Source organism: Elaeis guineensis, chromosome 5 (genome assembly GCF_000442705.2).
Source record: "Elaeis guineensis isolate ETL-2024a chromosome 5, EG11, whole genome shotgun sequence".
NCBI lineage: Eukaryota > Viridiplantae > Streptophyta > Magnoliopsida > Arecales > Arecaceae > Elaeis > Elaeis guineensis.
In genome coordinates, this window is record NC_025997.2 from 89,221,386 (window position 1) to 89,237,753 (window position 16,368).

The following is a 16,368-nucleotide window of genomic DNA, read 5'->3' on the forward strand; positions in this document are numbered from 1 at the left end:
GCACTAGAGGATGGAGGGTGATGTGAGCTATCACACATAATTTAATCCCATAAAAAAATAATTTTTTTCTTCTGCCCATGCCAACACTTTTAGGCAGAACTTGTTTTACACCAAGAGTCCACCACAACTTGGACTCTTCATTTGGTGTTAACATGGGATGTGGTGCCCCAATTTAGGCTGCTTCTAGGTATCATGATCTGACCCAAATGTTTACCAAATTGGGCTAGCTAATTAGCAAGGGATGGGACCAAATTGGTCTCCAAAGGAGCAAGGGTTTCCACACGTGCTAGCATGCTTACTGGAATCCTGATTGAATCCAAAATTTCAGTCAACCTTTTTGAAAAGGGTCCTTAGCCAATTTTCATATGTGTGTGACCCATTGGGTTCCACATCTAGCTGACAGTAGGTCTAGATATAAGTTGACCAAATTTGATTAGATTTCAATCCAATCGATTTAGGTCCAATCGAGCTAATCCGAGTTCAACAATTAGAATCTTTTCTAATTGGTGATCGAATTAAACTCTTTAATTTGATCAAAAATTTACAAATCAAGATTGATATCTAGCAATGTATCATGACTACCCAGAAGATGTAAAATTTGATCAAAATATCAAATATACCCTACAGTGATATATTACCGTGCGATTCAATCCTTCGATCATCTTTGCACCCTGAATATGTTCATGAGTATGGAATCATGTCAAACTCAAATACATATTCATATCGATTCTAAATTAACCAATAATGACTCCAATGAAGAAGCTTAAAAACTCTTTCTAATCTCCTTCCTGCTTTTGGCCAAAAGATTTTTCTCGAGTCATCTAGGATTGAGAATACACAGGATGCGATATCTTCTTATTAGGAGTGATTGATTCCATGTTGACCTACTCACAACCTCCATGCACACTCCACCATATCCAGAATATCCCGTACATGTCTTAATGCCATGCTTGGGTATGAACCAAAATATGGATTCATGTACACAAGATTTCATGGTGGTCTCAGGTGTAAGGATCACTTACACAACTCCCACTTAGAGAATCATCTTTGACATGCAAATAAGGCTTTCATAAGATGTTCTCTTTCATCGAGTCAATTCAATGGACTCATTTCTCAAATAAGCACCTACATCCTTGTATTAGTGTCTCATACAAGTGGCTAGTGAGATCTGCCACCCTCTCTATTAAGCATACATAAGATGTACCAGTCTATCCGAAACATTGATCCCCAACTCAATGCTCCTACGATCAAAAATATTTAATATTAAGATTTTAAGATTTTAGATCTCACTAGCATGACCAATTCATGTCTCCTGTTGGGTATAAAGTACCCCCAGCTGAAGTTCATAAAAGGCCGACCCTTTCAGGGCTCTTCCGGCTTCCGACCTTGTGTGGCATCTTTCTGAACTCCCTCGACCGTCCGAGCTTCCATAATACCATCCGGACTTCTTCGATAATGAGCTCCTCCATTCATCTATCGGGCTGCTCCAAACGCTTTCTGAACTTCACTATCAGCCAATTTTCTACAGTGATCGACTATTCTCTGAATCTCTTCCAGACTTCTTCCGGCCATGAACGACTTTACTCCGAACTTCTTCCAAACTTTGTCAATGTCTGAGCTTCTCCAACAGCAAGACTTCTACAGTAATCAGAATCCATCCAAGTTTCTACGATGGTCGATCGCCTTCTGGATTTCATCTGATCTCCTACGAGAGTCAGATCCCAGCCGAACTTCTACAGCAGATGGATTCCAGATGAATTCCTACGACGGACGGGCTCCACCAGCCGGACCTCTACTCCAAACTTCTATTGCAAGTGGACTTCATCCAAGCTCCTATAAGAGTCGGACTCCATCTGAACTTCTACAGTAGATGGATCCCAAACGAACTTCTACAATGGACAGGCTCCACCAGTCGGGTCTCTACTCTGAGCTTCTACAATAAAAAATCTCCATCCGAGCTTCCACGGCAACCGGTCTTCGTTCGAGCTTCTACAATAAGCAACCTCCTTTCGGACTCCTACAAGAGATGGACTCCATCTGAGCTTCTATAATAGAATTGAATCCCAGACTCCCCTAACGTTCGACCTTCCCTAGCATCCTCGAGACTCTTCCAGTGGACGAACCTCCACGGCGCCATCCGAACCCCACTGTCGGATGACCCCCTGTCAGATTCCTCATGAAACTGGACCTCTCCGATGGACAATCTTCAGACGAGCTTCCACATCAGGCAAATCCCAAACAGACTTCTCTGGCAATCGGACTTCTACCAGATTTTACCAACAGAAAGTCTTCGTCTGAGCTTCTACAGCAGATGACTCCCGCCTGTAGCATCAGTGCCCAAGGCATCCGACAATAGTAGACTCGTCAGCAACTTCAAAAACATCCGAGCTTCTCTTGGATTACTGAGACAGAGAGCCATTCCGCTCCATCAGACATCCCAGCTAAGCTTCAGCCGTCAGGCCCGAACTCTCTGGCAAGTCACGATAATGGCCACTACCCTAATCCACTCTCTGTAATGGATTCCATGTGGCTCCACCACTCTCTGGCAAGTCGCAACAATGGACATCACTCCACTCTTCATAACAAACTCCATGTGGCCCTGAACGGCCCTCTGACGCCACTACTCTCCGTAACAAACTCCACGTGGCCTCGAACGGCCCACTACCAGGCAGTTACAGACGTCACTGTCAATTAGTTACGCTCTCCATATACAAAAAGGGACCCCCAGATACATTCTTCTCTAAGCTCGAAACTCTATCTCGAAACTCTACTAAAATCCCATTTGAGTGCTCCATTTCTGTTGAGGCAGAGTACTGACTTGAGCATTGGAGAGTCTTGCCGGAGCACCCCCAACTCCAGTTTAGACTTCCCTTGCAGGTCCCATGGCGGATGCGATCCCCTCAACTCCAGCTTCTCCGACATCGGTGGAATTCTGTACCAACAGAATTGATGCTAGAGGAAGGGTCGGTTGTGTCTTCGTAGTATCCTTGTTCTTTAAGGAGTACTCAACGGGATTGTCTTTGGTCATCTTCTTCGACATTTTCTCCTTCTCCTGCCAGATCTCCACCTGATGCCTCCCCGAAAGGCATCCATCAGGCGATCCATGGCCTTCGTGGCCAGATCTCAGCAAAACCCGCAAGCTCCGACCTCGTCTCCAATTTCTCAGGCTCCTCCTCCTCCGGCAATGGCAGTCGGTATGGAGCAGTTCGACTTGCTGGTTTAGCAGGTCAGGGGCCTCACCGAAGCAGTGTAGGCCATGCAGCAATAGCTGCAGGCATCTGTGCAGCTGGAAAGAGCATCGTTGGAGTTTCAAAATCCGACGACCGAATGGGCCACTTGGGCCAGTCGCCCTATCTTTCCTGGAAAGGGAAAGCAGAAGGCGGAGAGCCCTCTGTCTGATCATGATTCCACCCCTAGAGGATCCCTACCTCCGTTCTACCAAAAGACCCTCGAGACTCGCAGTCGAGAGGACCTCCTGGATCAAAGATTCCAAGAGATGAATCGATGGATCGAAGAGCTCTGCCATGCTCCCACTGCTTACGGTAAGGACATCTGCACTGACCCTCCTTTCTCTCAAATGATTATGCAGGAATCAATTCTGCCAAACTTCAAGCTCTCCCAATTCGAGAGCTACGATGGGACCTCAGATCCGGTTGACCACCTGGAGGCCTTTCGGACAATGATGCTGCTCCATGGCGCACCAAATGCCATCCTATGTCAAGCTTTTCCATCCACCTTGAAGGAAGCAGCAAGAAATTGATACTCGACACTGAAGTCGGGTACTATCTTCTCCTTTGATCAGATGAGCCACCAGTTCGTTGCTCATTTTATCAGTAGCCGGTGTCCCCGGAGAGGTTCGAAGTCCCTCATCAACATCAAGCAAAAGGAGGGAGAATCCATCTGAACTTACGTCAACCATTTTAACGCCGCTGCATTGGAGGTCCGAAACTTGAACCAATCGGTTGCAATGGCCATCCTGAAGAACGATCTTCTGTTCTCTCTGAAAAAGAAGTATCACAGAGACTTCGCTGATCTGCTGGCTCAGGCCAAAGGATATGCCTGAGCAGAGGAAGCCTTCAAGCTGAAGGATGAGGAGGCCACGAAGGAGCGGCAGGCGGGTGACTCCAGCAAGGTCACAGTTGAAAAAAGGCCGAGTGAAGCTCGGCCATGTTCTCGAACTCCCCCCGGACACAAGCATGTCTGCACTCCTCCCCGAGCTCGTAGGCAGAGGAGCCTGGACTGCAGGGTTCGATGGAGCTCTCCCTCAGGAAGATTCCACAGCTACACCCCCCTCAATGCTTCAAAAGCTCAAGTACTGATGGAGGTCAGGGAGCAGCTGCCAAGGTCGAAAAAGATGCACACACAATCTGGGAAGCACAACCCTAGCAAGTTCTACCTCTATCATCATGACCACGGCCACGACACGGAAGAGTGTATTCAGCTTCGAGATGAGATTGAGGAGCTCATCAGACGAGATCGACTCGACAGATTCATTCGACGTCGGCCTGAAGGTAGGAAAGATCGATCGAGGCCCCTGCCACAACTGGAGCCGCCAAGGAGGGAGGAGCAGCCTGAAGATCGACCTCCAATCGGGATCATCAACACTATCTCTGGAGGATCCCGACGGGGAGCAGACCTTCTGCGACTATGGGATTCAAAAAATCTACGAATATATTACCAATTACTTTGCCTTAAATAAAAGTTTCTTTCATATTTGCATATCTTTTCTTTTGGCATGAGTTTGTAACGACAGGGAGTAGCTCCTTCTGACAATCGAAACTAAGTATGTTAGGAACAGGAGGAGAACCTCATCCTAACATGAGCAAAGTCGAAGGTCCAATTATCTAGAGACCGGATGGGGGAAGAGGCCCTTGCAATGGCCCTTATGTGCCCCCACAGCCATATTAGGAACAGGAGGAGAACCTCATCCTAACATGAGCAAAGTCAAAGGTTCGATTATTTAGAGATCAGATGGGAGGAGAGGCCCTTGTAACGGCCCGTATGTGCCCTCACAGTCATGTTAGGAATAGGAGAACCTCGTCCTAACATGAGCAAAGTCAAAGGCCCTATTATTTAGAGACTGGATGGGGGGAGAGGCCCTTGCAACGGCCCTTATGTGCCCCCACAACCATGTTAGGAACAGGAGGAGAACCTCATCCTAGCATAAGCAAAGTCGAAGGTCCGATTATTTAGAGATTGGATAGGGGGAGAGGCCCTTGCAACGGCCCTTATGCACCCCCACAGCCATGATTAGGAACAGGAGAAAAATCTCATCCTAACATGAGCTGAAATTGACTGTGTCAGGAACAGAAGGAGAACCTCATCCTGACACAAACGAAGACCTGATCGTTCAAAATTGGATGAGGGGGAAAGTCTCCTCAACGGCTCCTGTACACCCCTACAACCCCGTTAAGAGCAGAGGAAAAACCCTCACTCGAACATAATAAAAAAGGAGGAAGAGAAAAGGGAAGACGACGAGCTATGCCAGTGATAAGGAAAAAAATAAACTACATCAAAGACATAAGGAACCTCATCTCAATGAGAAAGGAGACTCTTGTCAAAAACCCTCAGTCTCTAAGAGGGAACCCAACAATGGCAGGAGAAAATCAACTTCCTCAAGATAACAAGAAGTTCGGGCCCCCAAGCTCGAGCACTGGGAGGAAGCGTCAAACTCGAGTGGTCTCCAAAAGACCTTCGATCATGAACAAAAAGGGTGAATCAACATGATGATTATCAGGAACCTTCAAACAACGTCGACATCGAACAAGACAAAAGACAAAAGAAGCTCGGTAAACAACAAGTCAAAGCAAGAATAGACAAGGTAATAAGAAAATTCCTTTTCATTTCATCAGTAAAGTGTGCATTACAAAGCCTTCGAAGGCCAACAAAAGAAAAATGACAATACAAGGAAAGAATACATGGAAGGACAAAAGATAAAAGAAGCTCTAAGAAAGCTAGGCTTCTTCCAACTTCGAACTCTCGGTTCTAGTCATTGTCAGAGATTGCTTTAAGTTTTCGACTTTTTCTTCCAGTTCCTTCTTTCTTAACAGCATCTCCTGATACATTTGGTGGAACCACTGGCTTTCGCCCTCCGACTCCCGAAGCCTCTTCCTCAGAACCTCGGACTCCATCTCGACATCCTTGACCGCCTGCTGCTCGTAGGCCAGCTAAATCTTCAGTCACTGTAGTTCAGCCTTCTCCTACCCAAGGGCCATGGACAGTTCTTTTATGGTCTCCCTCAAGGAGCGAAGCTCATTGGCGCCTTGTGCAGAGACGGCCTGGACTCTCTCAGACAACTGCCTCTGAAGGCGGGCAACCTCGTCGGTCGCCGTCTTGAGCTTCCTTCGGTAGTCGTCTACTTGCCCGCACCAACTGACTCAGTAGGCATTGTAGTTCACCTCGATGTCCTGCAGCTGCTTCTGAAGGTCGGAGAATTTCTTTTATCAGTCTCGATCATTATCGATCTGAGTTGTGAGCTAGGATGAGCTCCCTTCCAACTGATCGATCTTCTCCCGTGCAGCCGCCAGCTCGACCTCAAGGGAGCTGATCTTGGAAGCCTGAGTCCAAGATCGATCGCTGGCACATTTTTGGAGTTCCTCAAGCTCCTTCACGAAGTCAGCCTTCCTCCGGGTGTAGTCCATGAAGCCCTCTTTGTGGAGGTTCCAAAAGCGAGCAGTCTCCATAGTGACTTCCGAATGGCTCTTCTTCAGCCGGTGAAGTTCGTCATCTGGCTTCTTTGATTTCTTCGTCAGGTGACAAACTTTTCTTCTGAGGTCTCAGACCATTGACTTCAGAGGAATCTCCTGTGGTAGGGGAAGAGCTTCGACGGGGCACTGTTGTTGGAAGATAAGAGTGCCACAACACAAATCAGTGCCAGAAAATAAAAGAGAAGAAAAAGAATGCAGAGTAAAAATGAGGAGCCTTCTGTAAAGAAGAATCCGATTTCATTGATTAAATAGTTCTTAAGTACAAGAGAACAAGGAAAAGTTGCAATAAAGAAAAAACAACAAAAGAGAGAGAATACAAAATTAGGAAGTTTCGGACCTCTGGGGTGGAGGTGGGGGAGCTCGGCACCCCCAGAAGATCAGCCGTGGCAGTTGAGGAAGTCTCGACTGGAGGAAGACCGGCAGCAGCTTCAGAAGGCCTGGCTTCATCATCGGATGCCTCATCCAGAAAGTCGAGATCCAGCTCGGGAAACTTCCTGACCACCTTCTCTTGGCAGAGCTCAAAGTCCTTGATGAAGGTGGCCTGGCTGAACTCGACCTTCAGATCCCTCATCTCGGAGGAGGTTTTGAACTCCACTGCCCGGACCATTACCTCCGAGACCAGGGTCGGGATCTGTGCCTTTAACTCAGAGATCTCGGCCTCTGCTTTCTTTCTTTCCTCTTCCAAGGTGGCCCTCAAGTCTGCTGAGGTCTGCCCCTCCTTCTGCAATGCCTCTTGGAGACTCGCGACTTCAGTGATCTTCTCCTTGAGGCGGCCTCGGCCAGGCAACCTTCCTCCACCTGGGCGGCCTCCTTCCTAGCATTGTTCATCGCCTCGATGTTGGTGATGAGCTGGTGTCCAATCTACAAGAGCGGCCAGGGAGTCAATATAAAAGCTGAGGAATAAGCTAAGCAAAGAGGCGAGAAGAAGAAAGGAGTAAATTGACCTACCTCGAGAAAAGATCCCAGAGAGTCCCAGACCCGCTGCTCAAGATCGGCATGAATCATCCTGTGGACGACCTCGGGCAGGATGCACCCGTCGACCAATCTCTTTATTAGATCCCTATTGTTGAAGGGATTTTTCCTCGAATCTTCTTCTGAGCCATCGGCCTCCTCGATGGTAGTCCTGCTGCTGTGGCTCTTGCGGGCCAATGTCTTCTTTCTCCTTCTCCATTCGGCCCCCGGTGCCTCCTCGGGCCGGGCCTCTGGAGCGGGAACCTCGATCGGGGGGCTCCTTGAAGAGGCCTGGGGGACTGCGAGCTCAACGTCGGAGGGAGTGTCGATGGCAATGGCCGCTTGGGCAGACACGACTGAGCTGGTCTCTTCTGCCCTTGCCCTCTTCGTCACCCCCGAGGATGCTGCGTCTTTCCTTTTGTGGGTCTTGAGACCCTAGGCTAGCATTCGAGCTACGTCAGCGTCCATATCTGCAGTAAATGAGGATCGACATAGCTTAACAAAAGAACAAGAAGAAAGGAGAAGCAAAAAAAAAATATATATATATATACCGGCAGGGTTGAGAGGGCTTAGGCCGACGTTAAACAAGAGTTGTTCCTTCAGGAGGTTGGAGAGAAGAGGGGCTGGATAAGCCTCAAGTTTATTGGAGGCTTCAAGGTCGTCCTATCCCAGGTTAGAAGCCCGACGGACGGAATCCCTCAGGGAGCCCCAGGGGGGCAACCCCAGCTCCAAGGTCGTGCATCGGACGTAGAAGTACCTCTCCTTTCAGTTGTGGATAGAAGAGGGGGCACCTTTCAGCAATCCCTTTCTACCGAACTGAGGGGAGAAGTACCACCAGTCTTTTGCCGAGGGATGGTGCTTGAAGATATAGAAATTCCTAAACAAAGAAAGGGTTGGCCGAACTTCGGATAAACTACAGAGGAAAAGAAATCCTATCAGAAACCTAAAGGAGTTCGGTGCTACAGAAACTAAAGAAATATTTAAGAAGCGAAAGAGAGCAATAACAAAAGATGGAAGGGAAAGTCGAAACCCAATGCGGAAAGCTTCTTGGTATAAACAGAAGCAATCGGGGGGAGGAGCGCTGGCCCGGCCATTCTGCCAGGGAAGCTCCAGCTCGTACTTTGGAGGAACGCCATACTGAATCCTAATCAGTGAGAGTTTCTCCGGAGTTAGAGAGCTGGGGATGGTGTCTGGTACAAAGATCGGACGAAGTTCATCTACAGAACTAAGATTTTGAGGGGCTGGAACGGACGAACTCCTAGAACTGCTAGAGGAGGAAGTGCTGGAGGACATTTTAAATCAAGTAAAAATCCTAAAAATCTCAAAAAAATTAGAAAAAATAAGAAACGAGACGTTCGTGGAAAACCACACAGGTGAAATGTAAAGGAAGAAAAATGGAAGAAGAACAGCAAGAAAAAAAAAAGAAGGGAGTTCTAGAACTAACCTAGGCTGGTCCGAAGGACGTAGAAATGCAGAGATGGGGACGACTCGAAGAATGCCTAAGGCCGAAAAGGATGCTGGGGAAGAATGAAACTCTAAAAAAAAAGGAGGGATCGAAGAAACTTCCAAACAAAGTGAGACCCCTGAAGGAGAGAGGCGGGTTTAAATAGGCGATGAGGTCCGACGGAATAATGATTGCAGATCTCCTCTGGCTGATCTACAACCGCCACGTGTCCCACTCATCATGGCAAGTGGCTGAAAGCGGCCGACAACTGACAGAACCATTATTGCACCATACCTAGAACAACGCTCTAGTGGAAATCCCAAAAAAATCTTTTCGGATCACCTCAATTTGAAAAGGCTCCAGCACCAGCGCGCCAAACACCAAAATATCTGGAAACAACCGAGTACGAAAATCGAGGGAGGCAACTTCGGTTGTGAAAATTTTTCTGTATTTTCTTCATTCAGAACCCGAACTCGAAAGTAGAGAGACTGGTGTTGGGTATAAAGTACCCCCAGTCGAAGTTCGTAAAAGGCCGACCCTTCCAGGGCTCTTTTGGCTTCCGACCTTGTGTGGCATCTTTCTGAACTCCCTCATCCGTCCGAGCTTCCATGATACCATCCAGACTTCTCCGATAATGAGCTCCTCCATTCATCTACCGGGCTGCTCCAAACGCTTTCTGAACTTCATTATCAGCCGATTTTTTATAGTGATCGACTATTCTCCGAATCTCTTCCAGACTTCTTCTGGCCACGAACGACTTTACTCCGAACTTTTTTCAGACTTCGTCAATATCCGAGCTTCTCCAATAGCAGGACTTCTACAGTAACTAGACTCCATCCAAATTTCTACGATGGTCGATCGCCTTTCGAATTTCATCCGAGCTCCTATGAGAGCCGGATCCCAACCGAACTTCTATAGCGGATGGATTCCAAACGAATTCCTACGATGGACGGGCTCCACCAGTCGGACCTCTACTTCAAACTTCTATTGCAAGTGGACTTCATCCGAGCTCCTACAAGAGCCGGACTCCGTCCGAACTTCTACAGTGGATGGATCACAGATGAACTTCTACAACGGACAGGCTCCACTAGCCGGGTCTCTACTCTGAGATTCTACAATAAGAAATCTCCATCCGAGCTTTCACGACAACCGATCTTCGTCCGAGCTTCTACAATAAGCGACCTCCTTTCGGACTCCTACAAGAGTCGGACTCCGTTCGAGCTTCTACAATAGAATTGAATCCCGGACTCCTCCAACGTTCGACCTTCCCCAGCATCCTCGAGACTCCTCCAGCGGACGAACCTCCACGGTGCCATCTGAACTCCACTGTCGGATGACCCCCTGTCGGATTTCTCATGAAACTGGACCTCTCCGACGGACAATCTTCAGATGAGCTTCCACATCAGGCAAATCCCAGACGAACTTCTCTGGCAATCAGACTTCTACCAGATTTCACCAACAGAAAGTTCCCATCCGAGCTTCTACAGCAGATGACTCCCTCCTGTAGCATCAGCGCCCAAGGCATCCAACAACAGTAGACTCGTCAGCAACCTCGAAAACATCCGAGCTTCTCTTGGATTGCTGAGACAGAGAGCCATTCCGCTTCATCAGACGTCCCAGCCGAGCTTCAGCCGTCAGACCCGAACTCTCTGGTAAGACACGACAATGGCCACTACCCTACACCACTCTCTGTAATGGATTCCACATGGCTCCACCACTCTCTGGCAAGTCACGACAACGGACACCACTCCACTCTTCATAACAAACTCCATGTGGCCTTGAACGGCCCTCTGACGCCACTACTCTCCGTAACAAACTTTGCGTGGCCCCGAACGGCCCACTATCAGGCAGTTACAGACGTCCCTGTCAATCAGTTACACTCTCCGTCTATAAAAAGGGACCCCCAGATACGTTCTTCTCTAAGCTCAAAACTCTATCTCGAAACTCTGCTAAAATTTTATTTGAGTACTCCATTTCTGTTGAGGCAGAGTACTGACTTGAGCGTCGGAGGATCTTGCCGGAGTACCCCCAACTCCGATTTAGACTTCCCTTGCAAGTCCCGACGGCGGATGCGATCCTCTCGACTCTAGCTTCTCTGGCATCGGTGGAATTCTGCACCAACATCTCCTAAAATCATTAGCCTAATCTTTAGAGTTCATCATAATCTTGACATAATAAGATGCAGCTAATATGATGAATCAATGCCTTAAATAATAATAAATATCATTTCATGAGTTGAAAAATTGTAAAGAAAGTTCCATCACAACACACTTGCGATTGGCTTATAGGACACTTTTCTTTCATAGACAATATTAGGTCTTATCATATTTCCTACATAAAAAAGAAAAGATATAATCTAAGAGTATCTAAGTTGATCAATTGGTTCACTTCAATTATCTTAAGATGGATACTTGGATCATAAAAAATAGGTACAAGTTTCTAATTAGAACATCCAAATTTTTAAATCATTTTCTTGATGGAATAAAAAAGGGAGAGAGCTTTCTCTTCAGTGGATTTGATCAGCTTCATCCCTAGGATAATATCAACTTTAGCTAAATCTTTCATATCTAAGTGATTTGAAAAGAATTGTTTGATTCTTGATATGATTTTAAAAGAAGTTCCAAAGATCAGAATATCATCAATGTATAAACAAAGGATCACATAATCATCATCGATGATTTTGAAATAGGCACATTTGTCATGATCATTGAAATAGACACATTTGTTATGATCATTGATTTGAGAAACCAAAAGAAAGGATAGTTCTATCAAATTTTTCATGGTATTGTTTACGTGCTTGTTTAAGACTATGTAGGGATTTAATAAGTTTACAAACTTTATTCTCTTAACCTTTAACAATGAATCCTTTAGATTGTTCCGTATAGATCTCTTCATTTAGATCTCCATTTTTAGGAATATAGTCTATACATCCATTTGATGAATGATCAATATATGGATGGAAGTAACAGCAAAAAATGTTCTAAGGGTCAAGATTCTAGTTATAGGATAATAGGTATCAAAATAATATAAACTCTTTTTTTTTAATTATGCCCCTTAGCTACTGCTTTATGCTTTTCTGTTGATCCATCAGGTCTAAGCTTTCTACGAAATACCATTTACAATCTAATGATTTACTATCTAGGGGAAGATCAATAAAGATTAGGGTTTGATTTTGAATTATTGAATTAAATTTAGAGTTAATAACTTCCTTTTAGAAAGAGGCATTAGGTGAAGACATTGCCTCTATAAAAGTGAAAGGTTTATCTTTAATTAAAAAGGTAAACAAACTTTCATCAAGATTCTTTTCTTTCATAGTCCTCGTGCTTCTTCTAGGTTCAAAAGGTCCATGATCATAGTTATATCTCTTCCTCTTTCTTGAATCACAAGAAATCTTTGATTCAACAAAAGCTAAGATTAGAGGATAGATCAGATCAAATTGGATTTGAGACTTGATTTCTAAATAGAAAGATATTTTTAAAATAAGTTGCATCTCTAGTCTTGATTAAAGTATTATTTATTACTAAGAATCTATTGGTGCTACTATCTAAGGAATAGCCTACAAAGATTATATCTATGGTTTTAGAATTAATTTTTATTTTCTTAGGTTTAGGTACACCTACCTAAGCACATCCCCAAACTTTTAAATAATCTAATCTAGGATTTGTATCCTTCTAGAGTTCAAAAGGAGTCTTATTTTCATCCTTAAAAGATATTCTATTTAAGATATAATAGGTTGCTAATAGGGCTTCCTCCCACAAGTTCTCAAATACATTTGAACTAATTAATATTGAGTTAACCACATGCATTAGGGTGTGGATTTTCCATTCCACTACACCATTGGACTATAAGGAGTAAGGGGTCACCTCATGAATGCTTCCATATTCTTGATAGAATAGTGCCGTTTTGTTTGAGGTATATTCTCCACCTAAATTTGACCTAAGTCTTTTAAAAATTTTCTGAGTTTGGATTTCAGCTTCAGTTTTAAATATTTCAAACCTATCTAGAAGTTCATTTTTTGATCTGATTAGATATGTGTAACAATACTAAGAGAAATCATCAATAAATGTTACAAAGTAATAGAATTTTGGTAGAATCACAGACATCTCTATGAATTAGATCAAGAAGGTTAGAACTTCAGTGAATAGATTTGAAAGATTTTTTGATACTTTTGGTTTGAACACTGATTTCATACTTGATCTTTTTATCCAAATGGATCTTGGGGATTAGATTTAAGTTGCTCATATGTTGGACCAGATAAAAATTAACATGACCAAGCCTACCGTGCTAAATTATTAGAAGATTCAAGATTTAGAACAAAAAAATGATCTTTATTAGAATCTTTAGCAATTACATATAATTTCAGATAAAAGGCCTTCTTCAACAAACTTGTTGTTACAAGTGATTATAAGCTTATTAGTTTCTAACATAATTTTATAGCCTCTAGATATAAAAGAAATCCATTGATTAGATTCCTCCTGACGTTGGGAACATACAGCACTTCATAAATGATTAGGATTTTTTTAAATGTTATCCTCAGATCCACATGACCTTTCCTAACACTTGTGCTGCAGAATCATTCCCAAGCATTATATCCACCACTTGATTTCTAAAAAATGGAGAACCAAAATCAATAAAAAAAAACATATACAATATATCCCAAATCAAGCCATCAATCATTAAAAAAATAGACAAGGAATACCAAAGGATTTTGACTTTCTAATTTGAAGGAAGGTCGAGCACTATCTTCAACCATATTCACTTGAGGTTTAGGTGCTTCTTTCTTTCATGGTTCAGTCTTCTTATTGTCGCAGTCTTTCATATGATTTGTTCATCTACATACAAAGCAAAAGATCTCTTTCTTATTTGGCTTATGATTTGGATGGTTATGGCTTCTATAAGATTTGGAGGAAGAGACTAGGTTTGAAGGATTTAGAGATTATTCCTTTTCGAAGAATTTTGAAATGAGTTTGATTTGATTCAATCAAATTGATCGCAGATCCAAAAATAAATTGAGATTTATTCTTAAGTCAATGCTCTTCTTCTATCCTAATAAAGTATATGACCTCTAATAGAGTTAAGTCATAAGCATATGACTTAACTCGTAAGAAAAATTGAACCAAGAAGGAGGAAGTGATTAATCAAGGATTGGACTTTAAAACTTTTAGAGAAATTGCAACCAATTAGTTTAGCCTCTCTAAGAAGATCTTAAAACTCATAAATTTGGATACTAATAGATTTAAAATCTAGCATGGCATATTTACGAAACTTGGATATGGCAAACTAACCAAGATCGGCATTATCCATTTCATATATTCCATTTCAAGAGCATCCTAAAGCTCTTTAGCCTATTTGTGAAGGACGTCACACATCCAGAAACATGCATACAGAAATCAGAATATGCAGCAAAAAATTTTTTTGATCTAGATTAAACACTTTAATCTATCTAATATGCATAAAGTAGATCTAATCTGCAGACTAACAGAATTGATCACATGCATTTTAAGATACTAAAAAAAATTAGATTTAAATAAAAATTAAAAAATTCGAAGATTTGATCTCCATACCTTCATGCAGGTAGCCTTTCACCATAATCTGATGATCGTGGTAATTCAATGAGATTTCTGCAGAGCCGCACACACGTCCGATCTTTACGGATATCTACATAATATCTTCAATCTGATCAAAGGCCTGTGTCTTCACTGGGGTGCTAGCTCCCTTGCAGAAGACTGCTTCTTTGATAGTTGATGCAAACTCTTCTTTAATTCTCACAGACCCTCTCAGAGATGAAGAAGATTAGAGGAAGAACAGGAAAAAGAGGAGGAAGAAACCATTTCTTTTTCTCTTCCTAAAACCCACACACCAAGAAGGAAGATGATGAGGAATGAGAAATCAGGAGAACCCTTCTCTATTTTTTTTTCTTTTTCTCTTCTTTTCTTTCTTCCCAAAACCTAAGAAGGAATCCTAAGGAACCTTCATGCCTAGGAAGAAAAACCCCAAGAAGACCTCATGCCCCCTCTCTAGAAAAGCCCATGCCCTTCTCTATTTTTTCTCACATAAAAAGCCTTATAACCAACCTTATGCACACCACTTAAGACCCCTCTTAATTGGCATCCAAAAGGGATAAAGAGATAAGGGTTTTTGATAAGGTTTGATTAGGTCAAACCTAATCGATCTAGGATTCAAATTCAAATCAAATTTGAATTCAAACCTATCCTAATCTTTAAGTGAGAAAGGAGAAGCATGGAGAGGGGATTAGTGTGGACTTACTTCACACAAAAATAAAGATGGGAATCCTTCTTTTGGCATGGAACATAAGGGGGTTGGCGCTAGGGAGAGGGAGAGTCCCAGTCCAATTAGGAACTCTCTTGGTTCTATGTTTTAATCCTAACCAACTAGAATTAGAATTAACCCAAATAGAAAATCCTAGTCCAACTAGAAACCCAATTAATTTCTTAATTAGATCCTAATCTAATTAGAAAATTAATTGATTCAAGATCTAATCAAATTAAAAACTGATCTCCTTTGGAATTAGACTATCTCATAATCTAATTAGGCTTGATCTAATCAAGTCAAATTAAATCCAATTCAATTAGACTTGATCTGAACCCTATTGCTCAATTAAATTAAGCCAATTAGTAATTTAATTGCTAATTAATCCTCTTACAACTCACTGATTGTTACATTACAAGAAAATAATTTTTTTGCGATGGAATTATTTACGATGAAAATATTTTCATCACCAATAATACTATTTACAATACAAAAAATATTCATCATAAATAATTTAATATTTATGATGAAAATTATTTTCATTGCAAATAGTCGCATATTGGCGATGGAAAAATTTTTCATCTTAAATATAAATTATTTATGATAAATATTTTTATCATAAAAAATGTATTATTTATTTTAATTTTAAATTTTTAAATATTAATGATGAAAATATTTTCATCATAAATAATTTAATTATTTACAATGAAAAGCTTTTTTTCATCACCAATAAGTTTATTTGCAACATAAATATTATCATCATCAATATTTAAAAAAAAATGAGAAATTTAAAAAATTACTAATTATTTACAATGAAAGTTTTTCATCATAAATAATTAAATTTTATTATAAATAATAATTATTTATGATAAAAATATTTCATCATTAATATTTAAAAAAAATTAAAATTTAAAAAAAATCAAAAATTACTTATTATTTACGATGATAGTGATGCTGCTGAACCTATCAAACATGGTGATATAGAAGAATTATTGG